General features: G+C 47.9%; 1 protein-coding gene across 3 annotated transcripts in view; it reads right to left on the bottom strand.

The window, feature by feature from the left end:
- Positions 1–13018, bottom strand: part of LINGO1 (leucine rich repeat and Ig domain containing 1) — a 467217-nt gene that overhangs the window by 297728 nt on the left and 156471 nt on the right. The gene's annotated exons all lie outside the window — the stretch shown is intronic.

The raw sequence follows: 13018 nt of genomic DNA, 5'->3' as shown, positions 1-13018 counted from the left end.
AAGCTGCGGGGGGCCATGCCTGCGGACGGTCAGGGCCAGTGCTACCATTAAGGAAAACTAGGTGGTTGCCTAGGGCGCCAAGATTTGGGGGCACCAAAAAGCGGTGCCCCCAATTTTTTTTTTACAGCGTTTGTGAGCTGGGCTGCCAGCGATGCACTGACACGTGCAGCTCAGACTCCCTCTCCCAGTGCAGCGGCTGCTCCACTTCTCCTGCCTCCCAGGCCTGCGGCGCCAATCAGCTGTTTGGCGCCGCAAGCCTGGGAGGGGAGGAGAATTAGAGCGGGGGGGGGCGGCGTGCTCGGGGAGGAGGCAGAGCAGAGGTGAGCTGGGGCGAGGAGCTGCCGCACGGCCCCCCAGGCCAGGGGGTGGGGAGCTGCTGCCGGGGGGAGGGGAGTGCCTCAGGGTGCGGGGGGAGCTGCCGCAAGGCTCCCCACCCCAGCTCCCCTCTGCTACGCCCCCTCCCCAAGCACGCCATTGCTGCTCCACTTCTTCTGCCTCCCAGGCTTGCGGCGCCAATCAGCTGTTTGGCGCCGCAAGCCTGGGAGGGGAGGAGAATTAGAGCGGGGGCGGCGTGCTCGGGGAGGAGGTGTAGCAGAGGTGAGCTGGGGTGGGGAGCTGCCTCACGGCTCCACGGGGGGGGGGAGCTGCTCCGGGGGGGGCACCTCAGGGCGGAGGGTGGGGCGGGGAGCTGCCGCAGGGCTGGGGGGAGGGGCGCAAGGTGGAAGCTTGCACCGGCCCTGCGGACGGTCAACGTAAACAAAATGTCTTGTGGCACCAACAGATTACCCTGATGGGCCGTGTGCCGAAGGTTGCCGACCCCTGGTTTAGGGTTACTTGGTCCTTTCTCAGCACAGTGGACTGGACGTGATGACCTCTCGAGATCCCTTCCAGCCCAACATTTCTATCCTTCTAAGGTTCGAAATGGGTAGCACAGGATTATTGTTTCAATAATATTCTACCCTGATGGGTGGGGCGCATTTGTCCCCCGACACATCTGAACATGCCATAGTGCACTGTCACTGGTGGTGGGGTAGTAAAGTAGATCCCGGAGCTGGACAGTGTCATTGCCAGCTCGACTAGAACTATCTGCACGACTTCTGATCAAGCTAGTATGCTAAAAGGAGAAGTGTAGCCACAGCAGCACAATGGGCTAGTCGCCCCAAGTATAACTGTGTCTGAAACTGTAGGTATGCCCTCAGGTGGCTAGCCCATCCCACTGCTTGGGCCACTGAGGCTATACTGCTATTTTTAGCACACTAGCTCAAGCAGAGCTAGCGCTGATGTGTCTACCCCAACTGGAAATGATACCGCCATACTCTGAGTAACCATGAATTAGATACACACACGCACCCTTAGCTCCTCGGACTAATTCTACTCCAAAAGGCAAATACAGTCATTCGAGATGGCTGGAGAGAACGAGCACTGTCATTTAATTGCTAAGTATGTACTCTGCAAAGACACTGGGATCTCTTATGATAAGCAATAGATTTTTACGGAGTTTTACAGAATTTCTATGCATGTCTTAAATAATTAAAGCTGGTTAAGATCCCAGACATAGCAGAACGTGCTTAGTTTTAAATACCAATGGCCGTCTTTTCAGCCATGACTTCCCATTTTGCACACTTTTGTGAACCTAACTGAGGAGTCTCAGAAATGGACAGGTTCCCATTTTGCATCCATCATGGGTTTTCAGCCTTGGGGTTATAATCTTCATGGGGTGGAGAGTGGATACAAGCAGGTTCCATGGGGCTGTGGCTACTTTCCTTTTATTTACGGCTAGACAAGAGAAGATACTGATATCTTTTTCAATTTTACAGATGGTCAGAGGGTGGGGGAGCCATTGGCATACACCAGTCAGACAGCTGGGATTCCCGTTGTAGGATATATGCACTCCAATACCAGGATTTACTTGCCTGTTTTTGTAGTCTGCAGGTGAGCAGAGTCAGAACCCAGCTAGACATGCAGCCGCAAAACCCCCAGCTTCACTCATTACTCACACAAGGAGTCCCATTGACTTCAACTGGGCTTCCCGTGTGCATGTGGACTGCAGTAGTGGGTCCTATGTTTAGAAGCAAGAACGTTGCTGAAAATAATTTCCTCCATTGTTTACCTACCAGGGCACATGGCTCGGTATTCCGAGATGCCAGCCCCAGCCCACAATGAGTGGAGGGCAGTGGGTGGCATTCGCGCATTGTTTCTCCTGTGACAGCTGATGAGTTGGCTAACATCTAGTGCAATATTGGAAAGGTAACTCAGCCCACTCCCGTGCGATGCTTTAGGCAGTAGCAAGGTCTTTGGCTATTGCAGAAGAAATTCTGAACCCTGAGCTCCAGCCACTGCAGCTAAAAAGCCTCCTAGGAGAGTGAAAATGATTTAGAAAATAAATAAATAAACCAGTGTGTGTGTGTGTAAGTAAGTAAGTAAGTAACAGCAATACTGTGGGCTCCAAAACATTTCCCCTAAATATCCACTGTTTTTTTTAATTTATAAGAAGAGCATCTCAGGTCTCTGAATAAAGAAGACAGTGTATTTGTCATTTGCAATCTGGCACTACTTCAAAATGCTTCTGTTTTCTGCTGTTAGCACACACAAAAAAAAAATCCATCTTTCCAATGTAGAGAAGTTTAGTTTGTTCTGAAGCTCAGAATACCAAAAAAAGTGTCACCGCAAGAACAATCAAAACAGAGGCCCACAGGGTGAGCTATCATTTAAAGAACAGCTTTTGCTCCCTGCGTGCAAGACCTGCTTCTTAAACAGCCACCCGGTTATGCCATCAGCCCCGTGGTAAGAAATGGTGCCTGGTACCCCAGAAGGTTCTGGAGATCAGGCCCAGAAGCCCCCAACATTCCTCAGCAGAGGATTGAGTCATTAAGGGGTGTCCCGGCAGTTCTGTATGGAAAAGCATCTAAGGGATGTGATCAGAGAGCAAACCAGTCCTGCCTTTGAGCACCACGTGAGGATACATGTTGTTCAGGTCACGTGTGTTGCCAGTTAGCTGTGCTGCGAGAAAGAGCCACCCTCTCAGCTGGGTACTGGCATGCATGGAGCTGTGTAACTGATGATTGCCTTTCTTTCGAGTCCTGCACTTTTCCAAATTCTGGGAATCTGCTGCCATTGTGTGGGACAGCCATGGCAGCAAATTCTTACAGAGACACACTGAGCTCCCCAGGGACACTGCTTTTCTCCTCTCTTGTTCTGTTGCTTTCTCCACATTTCTTCTACTGTTCTAGCACTATGGCTAGCTTGGGTAGGTGTGACAGAGTAGGCCAGCCACTTGGTCGCCACCTGCAGAGTCCCCCTTGTGACATGGAGTGGCCCTGCCTCAGTTTCCCCTCACCAGGATTTTTCTGACTCTCCCAGGGATTCACAGGGCTTAGGCCTCTGGCTGGGTCACTCTCAGAGTTCAATCCCCCTTTAGGGTACTCCCGTCCAAAATACACACCACCTTCAACAACAGTCCCAAATTAACATAAACCAATGGTCTGCCACCCCTCCTGTGCTCAACTTGTAGTTCTTCTCCCTCTTATCAGAGTGCTTACTCTCCAGGCTATTCCCCACTCAGAGTCCAAGTACAACACAAACCAAAAGGGTCTCTGTCCTCCACACTTTACTTAACGTCCATCTCACTCTTTACCAGAGCTCAGACTCCCAGGGCTTTTCCTGGAGTTTGGTCTCTCTTCTGCCTTGGCAGGTCACCCCAGCCTACCTCACTGCAGTCCTTTTCTCTCCTGCTATCTCAGGGGATCCAAACGAGCCTTCTCGAGCTCTGCAGCCAACTGCTGCTGCCACTACCCCTTTCTCCCTGGGCCTCTGGGCTAAGTAAGATAGTAGTCTGATTGAACCACATGCCCTTCATTCTCCCCACCTGGGGAGGTGAGCTAATTGTACCAGAGATGGGGCTGGGTCCACCTCCCCTTACAGGGACCAGCCCTGCTGGGTCAGTCCTCTTCATCAGTCCTGAGAAAAGCAGAGGCAGGCTCCGAAGACTCTATGCCATGTACGCCAGACTTTAAGGAATCTCAGAGCATGTCAAGACAAGACACTCTGGGAGGATTTAGCCAGTTCTACATAGATCTGCAGCCCAAATGGCTCTTTCCAATAAAGATAATCCCCCGGGAAACAGCAACATCAGGTTGAGATGATACAGGTGAAGGGAGAGGGGCAGAGGGAGTCCAGGGCAGGGCTCTTCAGAAGCCAACTATTTAAAAGTCAGACCCTGCACAGAGATGTTGCAGGCATCTCCCTCAAAACCCCAGAGAAGTTCCAGCGCTGTAATGAGTCTTACTCACAAAGGGGAACCTGGCTACTCTGATCCATACTTTCACCATCGATTTTCTCTGCATGGGGTTGATCTCCACCCGTACACAGTAGCTGCACTCCAAGGTGATGTGAGCTCATCACCATCCTGCTTCCTCACCCCCCAACAGCTCCCCCTTCTGCTACCATCCTGAACTGAACATGTTGGTCCTAGTTTACAAAGCCTCTAATGGGATGGGGACCAGCCTACCTCGCAGACCGCTGCCTCATCCACAACCCAACTGCACTCCATGGACTGCCGCCCTATGGAACCTTCTGCCCCAGGGCCAGCTTATCTGCCTGCTGTATCAAGAAGTCCCTGCTCACTTCTTTCTCCAAGCAAATCCTTTCAGGTTTAGGCTCCCAAGTGCTGTGGAGAGAATTCTCCACTTGCAAGGAGCTCTTCTGCCAGGCTACAGAGATCAACCTGAGCCTGCCCTGGCAGGGTTCCATGTGTAAACGCCGCCTGTGATGACCTTTCCCCGTGGCACAGTGTCCCCTCGGCACAGGGAAGCCGGAGGAGACAGAACACCATTCAGACTTATCTCTGCTGGGTGCCAGGGACCTTACTGCAGCGGGTCATTGTTTCCCGAGGCAGGCTACATATAGTCTCAGCCCGTCATTGGGTGGACAATGTGACATGCAACTGATGTTCCCAGTTCCCAGTTCCCAGTTGGAGGACGTTCCCCAAACATGGCCGTGAAAATCTCCTAGCATGAGTTTATGTCTTGAGAAGAACATCAGAGTTTTATGTAGTACTGTCAGAATCAGACCCAAAATAGGATCCTGCATCCAGGCCTTATGCTGGAGTGCTGAAGAACCAGCTGAATACAGAGGAACATCCAACTCTCCTGAAATTCATCTCCCAAGAGGACCTTTCAAACCTCTCATTCCTTCCTCCTCACACACTCCTGGGCTACCTGTTCTACTTCCTCCCATCCCAGTTTCCTGAAGAGGGTGGACTCATAGTGCAGCGCATGCATGTGGTGGCGACCACTGGCTTTGCAACCAGAGGTGTGGCTGGGAAGCATCAGCTCAATACAATAAATCAACCTGTCAGGGCGGGATCTCAAAGCACTCTACACATACATATTAACTGAGCCACGCCATCTCCTACAAGATGGAAACAAAGAAGCTTCCCTGTTTCACAAAGAAGGGAACCGAGGTGGAAATGGGGAGTCGTTTCTCCAAGATCACTCAGCGAGTCAGAAACAAGGCTCCCTAGAGCATCCATATAGCACCGACCCACAGCCACAGCTCAGGAGCCACAAATCTGACAGCCAGGTACCCAGCAAGACAGCCTTAACAAGCCCCAAGAAAGGAAAAACTGCCACCAACTCACTGCTTTAGTCTCCTTCTCCCTTCCCCCACCACTTTTGCCTGCATTAGTTAACACTGCTGGCAATTAAGCGGCATTTAAAGGAGACCGGGCAGCTGTGCGGCCTCTCTGGCATCCTGCAAACCTGCCAGGGTTTCCCCAAAGTCCTACCCCAGCCTGCTCGGCATGCTGCCAGGCAGAGCGAGCAGCAGAGGGAGAGCGCCCAGCGCCGGTTCTCCTGCCAGGTGGCAGTGTGATCACATTAGCAAAAGGAAATTGGGCCTTTTCTCACCCGCCGCCCCTCCCTGCCTTTTGCAAACACTAGGAGCTGTAAGATTTGTTAAGATTGATCTCAGACCAAAACGGAGGAGATAAACTCAATATAATTAACTCAGCTTTCCCTCTCACCAGGCGAGGAGCTTTTAAAAAATTAAAAGAGGAAAAAATAGCTCTTCATAGCCCTTCTAGTTCTTTCCCCTCTAACTATGAAGTGAGATCGTTCACACACCACATACAGAGCTCTTTCTCCCTTCCCCTCTTTCTCTCGGGCTACCTTGATTAAACAGACATTAAACTTATCAGCTTCCAACGCAATTTTCAAAATGAGTCTCCGAGAGGCAGGGGATGCAGCCGCAAATCCCCGCCTCCACCCCGCAGCCAATCCCCTCCTATATGCTCTCCTGATTTTGAAGAGTTGCCCAGCTGATCCAGATGTGTTTCCAGAGAGAGCATTTAGGGGAGCGGCTGCCAATGCTGCTTTTGTTAGCTGGTTATAAGCCCTGCGGCAGGAGACTGAGAAGCTGATTAATAGATTTGGTATTATAGGTAGAGGGAGGTTTTTGCAGAGATATTGCATCAGGGACAATCTACAAATACGCAGAGAGCACCAAGGCATGGCTGTGTGGAAGGTACAGCATGAAGATGCCAAGGCAGCTGATTACCTAGGGTGCTGGCCACTTACCCCTTCCTCTGGCTCATATGGCACTGCCTAGTTTGGCATGGAAACCCATGCTGTAGGTAAGGAACAGGGTTAGAAGACGCTGCACAATCCATGTCTACCCACATGCTGATATCTACCAAGTGAGTGTGCAGCATAGGGACAGAACAGGCTGCCTTTCCTCCAAAAACAGGCCACCCAATGGGCCACCATGCAAGTGCTCACTCGGCCACATGTGAAACATGAAACATGAAACATGAAACAAACATTCCGGGAGATGGCACAAGCACACGAGGACTGAGGGAGTGATGACTGAAAACATGATCTCCGATAATTAGATGCCTGATCTGACTTTGGACCAGGCTGGTAGAGGCCAAACACAGTCACCTGCTGAAGTTCTGCGACTGCTGGAGACCAAGTGCCACCATCACAACTGGTTTCCTTTCCTTGCTAGCAATCTCGCTGGAGAACTAAGAGGGAGCAATAGAAGCTGGATTCCCCCTCACTCCTAGAGATAGCTGTACTCTGGGAAAGGGTTGAGACACACCAGTAGGGGGCAGTGTGGAAGACATTTCCACTGCTGGTATCTGTTATATGGATGAAGGGGGGTCTTGGGGCTGTCAAGCTGGTACCTTCCACTGGCATCAAATTCACTTAATTTTTAAGAGGAAAACATATTTTAAAAAAATCAGTATTTCATAAATACTGGTGGGAGCCATTATCGTCCTATCAACTTTTCTATCAACATTGAAATTCTTCAATTTGATCTCCTTGGGAATGTCAGGTCTTTAATTTAAGGTACAAAACATTGGAAGATATTCAGCCCTTCTCCCTTCGATGAATCCAGACCACAATGAGAGATCAGTCACCTGCTAAATCCAGCTCTGAGTGAGCAATCGGCCAAATCCATCATAGAACTATGGAACTCCATAACCCGACCACATCCTGTAGGCAACAGGCACACAAATACAGCTGGGGCCAGGACCCTACTCCTTCAGCTTCAAGAACACAGGCCTCTGCCACTTGAGCTAAAGAAGATCTCCCTCAGCAAGCTCTAGTAATAGATCCCTCATTTTATCCATGGGCCAGCCACTAGAGGGCAACAGTCAATCAGAACCGAGGTATTGCAGCCTTCCCCCAAATCCAGCACACATCATCCTGTATCGCTGCCCAAATCCGGCACATACGACACTCGGTACCTTTACATTCACCACTGGGATATGATTATGATATGTTTTGTACAAAGTATGCCTTGTAAGGTATCATCTGAGAAGTCATGATCTGTTGAACATTACTATCCTGTTGAATTATATGTGTTACCATTGTATCTGAAGTTAGGAAGTTTTGCTGTGTGTGTGTTACTGAAATATGTTGTGAGTCTGGGAGACACCCATAGCTGGCCTTTCGGTGGCAATAAAGGAGCAACCAACACCCCCAAGATGGATTTACATTAGGACTAGCCAGTCATGGGTTGATGGCCCATTAAGGAGAATCGACTCTCCCAGTGGGTGCCTCCTGAAGCACACAGACAATGGAGGCCCGGTCCCTCAGCAGGGCCCGTAGCACATGTGACCCCTGACACCATGTTTGAGGCAGTATCTCTCCATACCCATGGATTTGGGGGTATAAATTGGGGACTGTGACATCAGCCTCTGGCCTCTCTCTTTCCCTACCTATTTTGAAGGCAACAGTTATGTTTGGATGGAAAAGACTTTGAACTGGGGAGATTGGTCCTAGGCTGAGCAGGGAATTCAGCCTGTGTATTAAGAACTGTGAACTGCTTACAACACCTAGTGGGGTAAGAAAAACTGTTTGATTCAAATATTGCTTAGTCTGATAAAAGGTTTAGAATTTAGACCGCAATTTTATTTTTATTTCTTTGGTAACTATCTCTGACCTTTATGCCTGCCACTTATAATCACTTAAAATCTGTCTTTCTATAGTGAATAAACTTATTTTAATGTTTTATCCTTACCAGCGAGTTTTTCTAAAGTGCTTGGGAAATCTGGTGCATGTCCACTATCCTTTGACGAAGTGGCGAACTAATTAATGAGCTTGCATTGATCAAGAGACGGTCTTGAGCAGTGTGAGATGGTGCACTTCTGGGGTGCAAGTCTGAGTCGGGGGGAATTTGCAGGTGTCTCCCTATGAGCAGTTCACGAGTGGCTTAGAGAGCATTCATTCAACTTAGCTGGGTGTGTCTCTGCATGATGGTGGCTGAGTGATAACAGCACCTGGAGGAGTCGGCTGCTTACAACTAGCACAGCATTGGGAGAGACAGCCCAGTTTGGAGAGTGAAGGGTGCACAGCAGTTCTACAGATCCAAGTTGTACCCCAAAGGTCCATCACAACTCCTCACTGCCACCTGCCAATTCCATCCAAGCGTGCTCCATAACACTGATTGCAAAATCCAGTTCCCCTGTGGGCAGCCACCAAACCCAGCCCAGGGCACCCCATCAAATCCAGCGATCAAATGATGTTTTTTCAGTGTCCAACCTTCTTTGCTCTGATAACCCAACAATCTCTACTCTTCCCTTTGTTAGCATCTTCCCAAACACACATGCTGATGTGGCTCCCCATCTAGAAGCTTGGGCAAGCTTGTGTTCTCGGCAGGAAGTTGGGAGTTTGCTGGAGAACAGGGTAAGAGATTTGTCATGGGAACCTGTTCTGCAAGAAACACAGGGCTGCCCATTAACACCTCCTCCTCCAACACCTCCTAAACTCATATAACACTCTATGCAAATCTATGCAAAAGAGCCACAACAACGTGTCGGGGAAACTATAAATATCAGTGAAAAATCTTCCCATAAATACAGGGGAAGGAGGAATTTACGGCACTTTCTTTGGAGATTTCTCCAGGTGTTCCCTATTAAGCCATTGTGTTAGTTTGCATAAGTATTCCTCAGACAATAAAGTACTCTCTGTGACCAGGTATTGGCTCTGTAATAGGAGCAGGAATGGGCAGTGTGTATTCAAGTGACTGGCTGTAAAAATGATAGACTGGGTCGTTACGTCACCGGCTCTTTGGGGTTGTTACATTAAATCAATCACAGTGAGTAACAGGTTCTGTTTGTTGGTCCCATCACAGCTTAGAAAGCAATTCCATGCAGCAGTGGAGGAGGATGGAGGATTGCTCCCCCAACCAACAGCAGGAGGGGAGCGAAGGGCTGGAATACAGGGAACTGCCATACCTAGACTCAAACACATACAGGTTTAAAGAACAGTCCAAGTTTCAGCTCAAAGGGGACAAAAAAAAAGTCATTCTGTAACACAATTGCAGTCCACTGGGAAGAAATATGGAAGGAACTGGACTGGGATGTGGAAAATCTGCCACAGACCCTCTGTGTGACTTTGGGAAAGTCAGTGAAAGTCTTGATCTCTCCATGTGTAAAATGGGGATAATACTTCCTGTCTATGTAGGTTGTAATCTCTTACGTCATGTGAGGACAATGCCTAACACAATGGGGCCCTATGATCTCATTTAGGACCTCTAGGTATTACTGGAATTATACTCAGAGCTGGGTGGGGAATGGCAGTTCCAGCCATAGAGGATTTCAATATCCAACCATTTGGAAAGTCTCTGAAAGTGAATGAAGGCCCAGCTCCAAGGCAGTTCACACGGCGGGCTGCTGAGGACCTGGACAAGTGAGCCGGCAGGAAACTAGGCTGGTTTCTGACCAAAACCTGCCTGGGTTCCATCAGCTCCTTATCGCGGTCTCTCTCTACAAACCATTTCAATTTGAACACATTTAGACGAAAAAATGTTCCCATCACTGCCAGCCAAAGAGGACCAATGTAGTGGGATCCCAGCTGAGCAATACAAGGCATTCCCATCCCCAAAGAATGTTGCTTTGGCAGCATCCCTAGCCCACCCACACAGAGAAAAGAGACCATGGAGACAGCAAGCTTTCATCCTCCTTGTCCATCTTCTCCCCACTCCATTCCTCCCTCCACACAGGGACAGGAGGGGGACTCAAACCCAACCGGGCAGATCTATCTTCTGCTCTGTCCTTGGTGTGCATAGAGTCTCCAGTCACATGGGGGAAAAGGGACACCATCACTCTGCCAACATGAGCAGCTCTGCAGCATCACAGTCAAAGGCTGTAGTTTCTGGGAGCCTTTTAGTGCTCATTAAATTATTTGCTGGACAGCGAGACATTTCCCTGGCTCGTGATAGAAATAGTTTTCTCCTGCTCTTCCATTTCCTGCCACCCTTCTTCACTTTGCCCTACCAGACCAACCACCTCTGGACACTGCAAATCAATGCAGCAGTATGAAGTCCTGCAGATCCCACCAGAACTGCTGCTTTCCCTGTGCAAGCTACAGGAATCTTCCTGGATCTTTGCCTATGTGCCTAGGCAGAGAGATCCAAAAAGCCAAAGGACAGCCCTGCTGCTCCTCCCCCTTCCCAGCAGTCACAATTCTCAGCACATTGTTTCAAGCCATACTTTCTGTCCTGATCACCAGAAAAAATACACAAAAATGTGGCAGATTTCAACCAGAACCGCTGTTGAGGTCACTACACCCGATTGCTATAAATTAGGGCTGTCAAGTGATTAAAAAAATTAATTGTAATTAATTGTGCGATTAAAAAATTAATTGCAATTAATCATGTGATTAATCGCAGTGTTAAACAATAATAGAATACCATTTATTTAAATATTTTTGGATGTTTTCTACATTTTAAAATATATTGATTTTAATTACAACACAGAATACAAAAGGTACAGTGCTCACTTTATTTTTTTTTTAATATACAAATATTTGCACGGTAAAAAAAACAAAAGAAATAGTATTTTTCAATTCCCCCACTACAAGTACTGTAATGCAATCTCTTTATCATGAAAGTTGAACTTACAAATGTAGAATTATGTACAAAGAAACCTTCATTCAAAAATAAAACAATGTAAACTTTAGAGCCTACAAGTCCACTCAGTCCTACTTCTTGTTCAGCCAATTGCTCGGACAAACAAGTCTGTTTACATTTGCAAGAGATAATGCTGCCTGCTTCTTGTTTACAAAGTCACCTGAAAGTGAGAACAGGCATTCACATGGCACTGTCATAGCTGGCGTTGCAAGATATTTATGTGTCAGATGCACTAAAGATTCATATGTCCCTTCATGCTTCAACCACCATTCCAGAATACATGCATCCATGCTGTTGACGGCTTCTGCTCAATAATGACTCAAAACAGTGCGGACCAATGCATGTTCATTTCCATCATCTGAGTCAGATGCCAACAGCAGAAGATTGATTTTCTTTTTTGGTGGTTCGGGTTCTTTAGTTTCTGCATCGGAGTGTTGCTCTTTTAAGACTTCTGAAAGCATGCTCCTCACCTCGTCCCTCTCAGATTTTGGAAGGCACTTCAAATTCTTAAACTTTGAGTCGAGTGCTGTAGTTATCTTTAGAAATCTCAGATTGGTACCTTCTTTGCGTTTTGTCAAATCTGCAGTGAAAGTGTTCTTAAAACAAACAACATGCTCGGTCATCATCCGAGACTGCTATAACATGAAATATATGGCAGAATGTGGGTAAAACAGAGCAGGGGACATACAATTCTCCCACAAGGAGTTCAGTCACAAATTTTATTAACACATGATTTTTTTAACGCGCGTCATCAGCATGGAAGCATATCCTGTGGAATGGTGGCTGAAGCATGAAGGGACATACGAATGGTTAGCATATCTGGCACTTTCAGGTGACATTGTAAATAAAAAGCGGGCAACATTATCTCCCATAAATGTAAACAACTTGTTTGTCTTAGCGGTTGGTGGAACAGGAAGTAGGACTGAGTGGACTTGCAGGCTCTAAAGCAGTGTTTCCCAAACTTGGGATGACGCTTGTGTAGGGAAAGCCCCTGGCAGGCTGGGCTGGTTTGTTTACCTGCCGCGTCCGCAGGTTTGGCCGATCGCAGCTCCCACTGGCCACAGTTCGCTGCTTCAGGCCAATGGGAGCTGCTGGAAGCGGCGGCCAGTACGTCCCTCAGCCCACGCCACTTCCAGCAGCTCCCATTGGCCTGGAGCAGCGAACCGCGGCCAGTGGGAGCCACGATTGGCCAGGGGCTTTCCCTACACAAGCGGCGTCCCAAGTTTGGGAAACACTGCTCTAAAGTTTTACATTGTTTTGTTTTTGAGTGCAATTATGTCACAAAAAAACTCTACATTTGTAAATTGCACTTTCACGATAAAGAGATTGCACTACAGTACTTGTATGAGGTGAATTGAAAAATACTATTTCTTTTGTTTATCATTTTTACAGTGCAAATATTTGTAATAAACATAATAATATAAAGTGAGCACTGTATACTTTGTATTCTGTGTTGTAATTGAAGTCAACATATTTGAAAATGTAGAAAAACATCCAAAAATATTGAATAAATTTCAATTGGGATTCTATTGTTTAACAGTGCAATTAAAACTGTGATTAATCACAATTAATTTTTTTAACCGTGATTAATTTTTTGAGT

This window comes from Trachemys scripta, chromosome 10 (genome assembly GCF_013100865.1).
Source record: "Trachemys scripta elegans isolate TJP31775 chromosome 10, CAS_Tse_1.0, whole genome shotgun sequence".
NCBI lineage: Eukaryota > Metazoa > Chordata > Testudines > Emydidae > Trachemys > Trachemys scripta.
This window is presented reverse-complemented; position numbering and strand designations above follow the sequence as displayed.